Source organism: Cryptomeria japonica, chromosome 5 (assembly GCF_030272615.1).
Source record: "Cryptomeria japonica chromosome 5, Sugi_1.0, whole genome shotgun sequence".
Lineage (NCBI taxonomy): Eukaryota > Viridiplantae > Streptophyta > Pinopsida > Cupressales > Cupressaceae > Cryptomeria > Cryptomeria japonica.
Genome location: NC_081409.1, coordinates 880,832,686 through 880,844,716, shown reverse-complemented (window position 1 = coordinate 880,844,716; position 12,031 = coordinate 880,832,686).

The following is a 12,031-nucleotide window of genomic DNA, read 5'->3' as shown; positions in this document are numbered from 1 at the left end:
AGATAGGATATTATAAAAGTGAGTCTGAGGCCTAAGCCCCACAGTGGGCACCAAAAATATTGAGGCTAAAGTTGAGCTCCAAAAAAGTATCCTAAAGCTTATTAGTCCACCATAAAACATAAAAGAAAGCTACAAGAAAAACATAGCTTCAATCAATCAAACAACATGAAATAAAAGTAAATGTAGACACCTAAAATTGTCCTATCTAATTAAATACATATTTTTTATTTATTTAATTATTTAAACCCAAGTCTTCTATTAATTAAATAAATATTTATTTATTTAATAAATTCATTTATCCTCTTCTAAGCCTTTCCTCATTTAAATAAATACTTTTATTTATTTAAATTATCTCTGTCCTAAATTAAATAAATATTTTTATTTATTTAATTGATCCCACTTCTTCTATTAATTAAATAAATCTTTATTTATTTAATTAATTCACTAGCCTTTTCTACCTATGACACATGACATTAATCTCTTAATTCCTACACTACCTATCCCCTTTATCATTTTCTTATTTCCTCTACCTACCCTCTAATCCTAGTTGACCATCTATCATTTACACCTCTTAATCTTATCCCTTCATTTTCTAAAGTGTCTTCTATATAAGAGGATACTCTCCTTCATTATCAACCCTAACTTCCTAATTATCTAATGCATCTAATCGGATACCTGAATCAGTCCTATACGATCAAGCTATAAACCACATTTCCCTTCTTTGTTGAGCTCTTGTGCACACATAAAATCTGAGAGCGAAACCATCAAGCAAGATCAATGGATATAGGAAGAATGGAGATTCAAACCCTAGTGGAGATATGATGGTATAATCTTTTTTATTTTTTTTATCATTTGCATTGTCTTACCTAATCTTCATATGTTATGGTGGATCTTTGTTGTTGTTAGGCTAGGGTTTTGTGGTTGAATCTATTTTAGTCTTTCAATATTGTTATTTTCCATCTTCCATTTTCACCATATATAGTAAATAAAAGAGATTATACCTTCATGATTTATGTCTCATTGTTTCCTAACTCCATTGTTCTTGGTTGCAAATAATTTTGCTCTTAGACAAGCACAGGTAACTTCCAAGATGGCATATGAAGAATGGATTGCTAGTTAACTGATACTATGGTATGCAAATGATATTGAGCTAAAATGCTATGAAAATGATTTATACTAAAAAACTCTAAAATACTATTTGCTTCAAAAACTCAAACTCATGGATGCAAGATAAAGACTCCTAGTAGACTATTAGTTTCAAAAATGTCTTAGGAGACCTCTTTTTATAGATTTTTGAGTGCATAAGATTAGGTGGCAAAGATCAATGATCATAATTAAATCTTGCAATTTGGATGGCTATGAGCAATAAGTTGAAGGTTGGGAGAAAGGGGGAAGGAGAAGACAAGTGTCACTCATCTCACCTTGACTGAGTTGAAGACTTGAGTGGATATAGGGTAGGTTGGAGAAGATGTAGAAATGAGAGAACAAGCAGACTCAAGTCCTCCTACGATATAGGGATGTTGGAGAGAATATAGAAGAAAGTTAGGAAATATGTGTACGTACACAATTTTTTCATTTATTTTGGAAGTTGAAGATAAGTGGCTAATAAATGATTTTATTTTATTTTATTTTGTTGAATTAATTTCGCCACATGATGGATGAGTTGGCAAAGTGGAAATTAGGTGGAGATGGAAAGGTGAGTTGGAAAATTGATTAAATAATTAAGAAATTATGTAATTAATGAGACTATATCATAGTGGATAGAGAAATAATCAAATAATCAAATATTTAATTATTTAAATAGAAGAAAGGGATAAAATGAATTAATTAATAAAATGTTTCAATTAAATTAATCAATAGAAGGATATGAAATGAATAAAATAAATTAGTCTTTTCAAATTAACTATTTAATAGAAGAACAATTGTTAATTAAATATAAAATATTTATTTAATTGCTCATAACCATTTTTATGTGTATACAACTTCTATTCTAAAATTTAAACAAAATAACTCTTAATAAGTATTTGAATTCTAGAAACTCAAAAATATTACCTCGAATACTCAAATTTGATCTAAAAAACTATTATCTTCCTCTTCAACATTGTCAAATGAATAGAATGGTGCTGGAGAGCTGATGGAATATATAAAATAACCTTGCATCAAGTGTCAACACCATAGAAAAGCATTTTTTTGTCTGATCATGCGCAAGAGGCAGACAAAAATAGAGAATGTGGGCTTGGATCATGAGTCAAGGGTCCCATATTACCCTTTTTTAGTGCAGCTCTTTTGGCTAGTGCCAAATGACTTCCATTAAAAATTTATAAACTTTGATAAATTTGGAAAAATGTTGTAGAGGGATAAGAGGAAAGAAAAAATAAATAAGGAAGGTGAAAAGTGAGAGACAAACAAAGACACATGACCCTCACCCACAAACCTTTTGGCCTCAATCAGAAACTCCAAACTCTATACAAATACTCAAAAAATTCAAGTATAGGTCAAATACTCTAAACCATGTAATCAATACCCTTAACCCTATAATCTATACTCTATACCCTATAGTTGATAGCCACAATCATAAAAATTAAAGGTCATTTATACCCTATAAAAAATACCCTTAACCACAACCCAATATGCTAAATCCTTGACCCTATACAGTAACTGCAGACCTAGAAAGGGAAGGGAGTGAGAAAGAAACTGATTTTGAGAGACCTATAGACACTTGAGCAAGGTGAGAGAGGAAAAAATATGAGGTAAGGATGGAGGGTGAGATATGGAGGGAGGGGGGAATAAAGGGGGTGTGACACTTAGAGAGGGAGGGAGAAAGAAGAGGAGGGATACAACAACAAAGAGAAAGAGAAGCGGGGTTCGCGAGAGAGTTAGAGATAAGGGTAAGGAGGGAATGGGGTAAAGAGTTTATAAAGAAAAGGGGGGAGAGACCTAGAGAGGGGAAGGAATGAGGAAGAAAGTGAGGGGGATACCTAGAGAGGAGAGAGTGAGGAACAAAGTGATGGATAAACCTAGAGAGGGAAGGAAGGAAGAAAGTGAGGTTGAGAGAATTGGGTATAAAGGATATAGAGGGAAAGGGAGGTGAAAGGCCATAAGGATGATGAGGGGGATACAAAGGTAAACGTGAAGGGAATGTGATACTTGGGGATAAAGGACATAGAGGTGAAGGGAGACAGAGGTGGAACACGTGGGGATAAAGTATATTGAGGCGAAGGGAGGTGAGAGGCCTAGAGAGGAAAGAGAGGTGGGAGACATAGGGGTAAGTGGAATAGATGGGAAGGGAGGTGAGAGGAATAGAGGGGATAGAGAGGAGAGATGGAAGTTTTATGGATGTGGGGGGATAGATAGGTAAATATGAATAAAATGGGGAAGAGACCTAGAGAGAGGAGGGAGTGAGGAATAAATTGAGGGAAAGAGGTGATAGAGGGAATGGGATGGGTGTAAGGATGAGAGGGAGATAGAGAGGGATAGAGGAATAAGGGAATTGTGAGAGCTAGAGAGGGGAGCGACAAAGAAGAGTACATATATAAGAATGGAGAGAGAGAAGAGGTAAGGGGAGATAAAGAATGAGAGATCTATTTTATAGAGAGAGATGGAACTACAAGGGAAGGGAGATAAAGGTGGTTAAATAGGGACATTTAACTGTTGGCTTGATGATGATTGTAATGTATTCATCACTTGTTGTCATTGATGAAACACTCTCACACACACATATGATTACATTGACTACCGGTGTAACTTTATTGGTTTACACTGTTAATTGGTATGTTTAAGTTTTATCTCTAACTGGTACTCTATGTCAACCGGTATGTGCTTAAGAGATAACTTTTTTGGCATCAAAATGAAGATGAAGATCAAGATCAAGTGGAAGATTCCAGGACAACAGTTCACATGTTTTGTTCCAACCGATATTAACTGTTCTAACCGGTATTCATTTTTGTGATGAGTTACCAGCATCGTTTTCTTGGCAGTCATTTTTGTGATGAGTTATGTTTACTTGTCTAGATACACTGCACCTAGGAAATGGTGTTCCTATGGCCAACATAAGATTTGTATGTCTATTTAAAGATATCTTAGTGAATCACTTAAGAGACAGAGAAATTATATAAGAGAGGAGATTATGCGTATACTGATATGCATAAAGAGTGAAAGCTTTTGTTGAAGAGTGATAAGTGTGAATATGAAGAGTAGTGTTGAATGTACTTAGAATGATTTGATCAAGCAAGTCTTGTGCTACTCAGAATAAATAAAAACTTTCTTGTTGTTTTCTAATCATTACAACATAATAAAATCCCCTAACCAGGTAAGCTCTAAAAAGATTCATTGTACAAATCCTCTGACAAGGCAATCCATTAGTTTGGATTCTCAAATGCTCTAGCAAGGTTACTCTTAATAGGGTATAAGCTTCTAATCAAGCTTGGGAACTCTAACAAGATTTGCTCCTAGCAAAGCACTTTGTAAGACCTTAACCGGTCAGTTATCTATTGTTACAGCTAGTTAACTTGTGATTTCCATCTCACCGTGGTTTTTACCTATTTGGTTTTTCCACGTATAAACACTTGTGTTATGCTGGATGTTCTAGTTTATGTGGATGTTGTTATTTCATTTTGGATAGCATGTATTTTGTTTAAATTTTTGGTTAAGTTCATCTACCGGTTAGTGTTTGGAATTGTGTTTGTTTTGGTGTCACTGATTCACCCCCCCCTCTCAAGGCTATTCAAGTCCATCAATTGGTATTAGAGCCTAACTTCTTTGAAGCCTAACCACTTTGAAGGGAATCTTGAAGCTGGCATGAGGGACAGGAGCTACTTCAAGATGGTTAGAGAGCTAGAAGCTAGCAGAAATGAAATTGAATCCCTTAAGGGAAAACTAAAAGTTTCTCAAGTCAATAGGAGAGAGCTATTTGAAAAACTGCTGAAAATATCTGATAATAGTTTTTCAGATGAAGCCAATATTGAAGCTTTAGTTGATGAAGTTGAAAAGATGAATGTTGAAAAACTAAATCTAAGAAAAGAGCTAGAAGGTCTCACTATCTGTATGAGTTAGGAACTGGAAGCCAGAAGAGCTGTTGAAGATCTTATCAAGGTAAGAGATCAAGAGACCATAAAGATCAAACAGGAAAAAGACACTATACATGAGGACTTGATTGCTGAAATAGAAGAAAAGGAGAACATAAAGCTATTGAGTTGGCATCATCTCTGAAAGAGAACCTGTCAAAGCATAATGAAGATCTTGTCAAAAAGCTTACTAAAGCCAATGAGAAATTGGAGAAGTTCATCAAAATTCTAACATGCTGGAAGAACAAATTCAATCACAGAGAATGAAGGGTGATATCTCTGGACTTGGTTTTCATACAATTGAAAAAGGTGAATCCTCCAGTACAAAGAACAAAACTGCTCCTAAAGTCAATAAGACTATCGGTAAGAAGGCTTTTAAACCTATCTACTTTGTTTGTCACAAGCTTGCTCATACTGCAAATCTTTGTAGAAACAAACCTAATAGAAATGCAAATTACAATACTAATGCTAGTTATGTGTCTAGAAAGTTTGAAGTTCATTGCTACACATGTGGAATGTATGGGAATAGACATATTGAGTGCAAATATGGATCAAACAATCATGTTGTAGACACTTAAAAATAATTATTTTAATTATTTTTAATTCCTCACATAATTAATTAATTAATTATGTTAATTAAAATTCTTCTCAATATTAATGAAAATTGATTTATTTAATAAATCAATCCCTTTCTTTATTCTTCTAAAAAATAAATCCTCACAAATCTTCCTCTTAGCTAATTAATTTCAATTAATTAGTTAACCTACATGATTCCTACAAATCATCTTCTTAATTCATCATTAACCTAATAAATTCTTCTAGAAACTCCCTAAACTCACTTAACATTATTCTTCTAATTTTTTATTCCTTCCACTCATTCTCCCTCCTAGTCAAATTCTCCTACAAATATAAATCACACCTAACATTTCCTCTAATCCCCCTCCTAATGAGTCGTTAATGGCTAGTCATCATGATTAGCCACAAAGTCAACTGTTTGTCCTTTCATCCAGCCACTAGCTTTAAATGCTTTTTTTCTAGATGAATGTAAGATTTTTGAAATCTCACATTCCTCTAGGCATTTCCCTCTCCCAAGGAATTTTTAATTCCTTTTTATTCTTCTAATCCCCATAATATCTATTTTTGGAGAATTTTTAATTCCTCTAATGCATCTTGTAGAGTGTGGAGATATGAAATGCCTTTAAGGCATATTTCTTGGTCTCCACACCCTCTCTTGGACCTTGTGTGAGCTCACAAGTAAATCTTAGCCCTTCATCTTGAATTCATCCTAGCCATCCATTTTCCTCTCCTCTTCCTATAAAATAGGGCTCCATCCCTTCATTCAAAACATCTTGAAATCCAGTAAGCTTATGTTGCCCTTTTGAGCCTAGAAAATCATCTTGGCAACTTGATCGTCTCATTCTTATCATTTGTGCACAATATTGGAGAGCCATCCACATCCAGCAATCAAAGGAGCACATCAAGTGGAGCATTATCAAGGGGCACCTTCACTTCATCAAGCTCAATCTGAAGGAGAAGGTAAAATAACAAGGTGAAATGGTCTTTTAATGATATTTTAGCATTCTGCATGTTTATTTCATTATGTTTTGATCAATTTACCTTTCAAATCTGTTTTCCCCTCTTCATTTTGGCACGCTTGGTAGGACCCACATCCCTAAGAACTAATGTTGTTGTGTTTTTAGGTTTTTGTGAGTTGTGAGACGTAGGTTCCAGAATAGTGCGACTGCAAAAAATAAAATAATGTATATATATATATATATATATATATATATATATATATATATATATATATATATATATATATATATATCTTTTTCGCAGGTTCCAGAATCGTGGCTCTGTATTTTTGCATGACAACTCCTTATTCTGTTCTATTTTTTTTTTTTTTTATGTTTCTATTTTTGTTGCAGCACGACAACTCTGTTGTCTGATTTGTTATTTGATTTGTTATTTGTTCTATTTTAGTATAATCTGTGTGAAAGTAGGAGAGTATTCTCTTATCTATATAGACAATCAGAAATCCAAACCTTTCACTTTTCTATTCTGTTTAGCATGATTGTATGCTCTGACCATAGGAAAGTGTGAAAATAGGAGAGTATGCTCTTGTCTATCTAGACAATCAGAAATCCGGACCTTTGACACTTTTCTATATATGTAGTGCTACTGTCTGCTCTGTTTAAATATAATCTATCTGCCCATAGGAAAGTGTGAAAGTAGGAGAGTATGCTCTTGTCTATCTAGACAATCAGAAATCCAGACCTTTGACATTTTTATTTTATTCTATTTAGTGCGACTATTTGCTCTGTTAAATCTAGGGTTTCTATCTGCTCTGTTAAATCTAGGGTTTCTATTCTGTTAAATTTAGGGTTTATGTTCTGTTAAATTTAGGGTTTCTATTCTGTTAAATATAGGGTTTCTATTCTGTTAAATATAGGGTTTCTATCTGCTTTGTTAAATCTAGAGTTTCTGTTATGTTAAATCTAGGGTTTCTATTTTGTTAAATTTAGGGGTCAAATTTTTTCTATTTTTTCACCACATCTTCTTTATCTTGACTCCATTTTCCTCCAAACTTCACCAGATTCTCCGCATTGCCATTTTCCACATTTTCTTCCTTTGGGGCCTTATCTCAAAAATCCACTTTTTGAAGCCCAAAATCCCATATTCCTCTATTTTTAGAGTTTGCCATAACTTTTTCCCCTTTTATCCAATCACCTCCAAATTTTTTCCATATTATCCACCTCCAACTTTTTCTTCTTTGTCCCTCTTGGACAAATTTTCCCATTTCTTCATCTTTCCTCCAAAATCCTCATTTAATGCTTGCCTATCCCTTGGAAAGTGACAAAAACCTAGTCAAACCCCATTTACCCATCAAAACTTACTTCAAATCCACATTTGTCATTAGTAAAAAAGTTTTTATTCATGTTTTTCTATTCATTCCCAGAAAATTAAAAAAATTAATTTTTTTGTCATTTTGTTGCCTTTTGCAGGACACTTGTTGAAGACTATTTTTCAAACTACTAATCAAGTTGTTTTGTAGGACGCTTTTTGAAGACTCTATTTTTCAAACTACTAATCAAGTTGTTTTGTAGGACGTTTTTTGAAGACTATTTTTCAAACTACTAATCAAGTGGTTTTGCAGGTTGCCTAGCTGATTCAACAAAATATTGTGCATTTATTTAAATTAGGCACCTAGATATTAATTAAAATGAAATGAATCATTGTCTTATGTGTCTTTAAGAAAAGCGTAAAGGTAGGAAAGTATGCTCTCATCTTACTAGACGATCAGAAATTCAGACCCTCCAACCTTTTCTTGTTTGATTATGAGTTTACCTCTAGCGGGCCTGCCCTCCCAACTCGCTCTTTTAGAAGGTAAGAGGGGAATGACCCAAGTGAGTACATTCGGACCTGGGGTTCCCAACTCACTATAATAAATAGGCCATTGACTATGAAAAGCTTAATGGTTGGGGCTATATGAGAGTTCACTCTCACATTGGGTGTTTAGTAGGATCCTAGAGATCTCAATCATGCTTGCATGACTACTAAGTTCTTGGTGCTTCATTGGGCTATAAGCCTCAATTGCGCTTGCGCAAATTCAAAGGGTAGCTCCTAACGGGAAGATTTACTAAATACCTTGTTCATAGTGGCCAAAAACCTTCTAGTCATTGGTGCAAGAGGTCAGACCTCCGAAGCAACCCATATTCTTATGGCCCTTAGTAGAGACACAAAGTTCGCCATGAGGAGTTTTCATGGGAATTGATGCTTGGCTGCCCCAAGAAGTGAGTGCCGTGGAGGGGAGTTAGTGGGGTCAAGCATCTACGTGTCCACTCTAGGTAAGCATAGATGGGAAACCAATTGGGATCCAATGACTATTGTCCTTGCCAGCCTTAAGAATGTTGTATATGAGCATGAGTGTCTTTGAGATAATATGCATTTAACCATTGTGTTTGCTTTGTTTGATACATACTTGCCAAGAGTAGACAAAAAACACATCACTATCCCCACACACTTTCCAAAAATATTTGTCAAGACACAAACAAATTGTCCAAGTCATTAGCCACACCAAGTCCAAAATTGCGTCAAAACTCCATCTGTCCCATTCGTCATAAGCCTAAGAGAGAAGCTAAGAGTTTATCCTCTACGTCAACATTCAAGTTTGTCATTTGAAACACCTACTATCGTCCAAATTAGGGTGGTCATATCTCTTCATACAACTTGCCATTTAAATAGATCCTTCATGTTCATGCCAAAGACAACCTAGTCATCAAGTTTTCTTCTAAACCATCACTACCATATCTTCTTCATCAATCATCCTCAAATTTCTTAAATCCTTTCATCACAAATTTCTTAAATCCTTTCTTTCATCACAAATTTCTCAAGTCCTTTCATCCTCAAATTTCTTAAATCCTTTCATCACACAAATTTCTTAAATCCTTTCATCCTCAAATTTCTTAAGTCCTTTCATCACAAATTTCTTAAGTCTTTTCATCCTCAAATTTCTTAAATCCTTTCATCTGATATGTATTTCTTAAATCCTTTCATCACAAAGTGGCACTATTTTTTTGAAATCTATGGTGCATCTGATATAATCAAATCCGCAGATGCATTGTTCGATATGTATGACATTGTAGTTATGGAAGTAGGGTCACAAAATGTGGTTCAATTTATCACAGACAATGCTATTGCTGGGAGACTTTTGACAAATAAATACCCCTCTTATGTTTTTTTTACATCCTCAAATTTCTTAAATCCTTTCATCACAAATTTCTTAAATCCTTTCTTTCATCACAAATTTCTCAAGTCCTTTCATCCTCAAATTTCTTAAATCCTTTCATCACACAAATTTCTTAAATCCTTTCATCCTCAAATTTCTTAAGTCCTTTCATCACAAATTTCTTAAGTCCTTTCATCACAAATTTCTTAAGTCTTTTCATCCTCAAATTTCTTAAATCCTTTCATCACAAATTTCTTAAATACTTTCATCCCAAATTTCTTAAGTCCTTTCATCCTCAAATTTCTTAAGTCCTTTCATCACAAATTTCTAAAATCCTTCCATCACAAATTTTCTAAGTCATTTCATCACAATTTTCCTAAGTCTTTTCATCACAAATATCGTGTATGGTCGCAACTCGATCCCAAAAGAAAAAGATGGCTGATCAACAATATGGCATGCCAGACTTTGGTGTCCTATATGAAGATCCCACGCAAGATCATACACAAAGTGGGCAACCAAGCAATCAAGATCAAATCCAAAATCTTGACATGGTTAACCAAGATGAACTTTGTCCGGAAGTGCAAACTTTCCTAGCAGATTCTTATAACCAAGAGATGATGGAAAAGTTTATTAAACACAATCCTACTGCACTTCTGAAAACTCTTCTTGAACATGGAGCTCAACTTCCACCTAAATTTAATAGATCCGCTCTCATCCAACAACCACAAGGAGACCTCGCTCCCACACAAAGTGCTACACCTACTATTCAAACTCAATCAATTGCAGCCCCATCAATCATCCAAGCCCAATCAATGCCACCTGTGACACCTCCCACCATGGTCTCCATCCCACCTTCTTCCTCCTTACCATCCATACCACTATCAAATCCAATCTCATCCATTCTCCAACAAACTTCTATACCACCTCCTTCTATTCAACCACATATTTCTATTCCACAAACTTCCCTTTCTCCCAACAATGTCGCAAATTTTATCGGTACTGCATTCAATCCCATCACAATAGTTGGCAGACTGCAACCAACTATCACACAAACTCTAGCGACATCGGTCATCAGATCCCATGTTCCCACCTCTTCATCATATCAATATATTGGTGGTGGTGCACCTTCTTTGGTTCATCCAATTCTGGGGGCAAATACAATCCATCAATATCAAAGTCCACAACAAGACCTCATCAAGGAAATTCAAGACATGAAGAATATCATCAAAAACATGAAAGAAAAGACTAATAAAAGGAAAGCTTACTCATTCTAAGAGTTTTTCCCTTGTCCTTACGACCCATCTATATCAGTTGCACCATATCCCTTGGGATTTGAGATCCCTAAATTCACCAAGTATGAAGGCAAAGGAGACTCCCGTGACCATGTCCAAGAATTCCACATCTTATGCCAAGAAGTCTCCTATAGTGACCTTTATCTTTGCAGACTCTTTTCGAAGAGTCTCACGGGAGATGCCCTGAAATGGTTCTCATCTTTACCATGAGGTTCCATTGTCTCTTTTCCAGACTTGGCAGAAAAATTTGTGGCCCACTATGCATACAACATGGGTAATGATGTTTCTATGATGGACCTATGTAATACAAAACAAAGGCCTGGAGAAACCTTTGCCAATTTCCTACAAAGATGGCGACATCTTATCAAAAAATTCCAGTGGGACATGCTAGAACAACATCAAATTGAACTATTTCAAAAGAACTTGGTGCCTGAACTTTCAAGACCTTTAATATCTCAATGTATCAAATCCTTCCAAAAATTGACCGATAAGGGCCTCACCCTCGAACGTGTCTTGTTGGAGGAAGGAACCTTGAAACATTACTAGAAGTCATCACAAAGTTCTTCCTCTTATCATAATGAAAACTCAAAATTCTGGGCTAAAAATAAAAATGTGGTCAATGATGGTGTAACTGATGCAAAGCAAGTCCAAACCGTGGCCGCTCCCCCAAAATCCACCACCAATATTCATCAATTCAACAATCAAAACAATTCAAATCAATCTCAAAAACCTCACAACAATGTCTCAATCCAGGGATGACCACCCCGATCAAATAACAGGACTCCAAGAGATTTCACTCCTCTTGCTGAGCCTATTGAAGTGGTGTTTCAAAAACTTGTCCAAGCAGGTATAGTGGTTTTTCCAATCACTCACCCGTTTGATCCCAATCAACCTAAACCAAGATGGTATAATGAAAATGAGTATTGTGAATACCATTGTATCAAGGG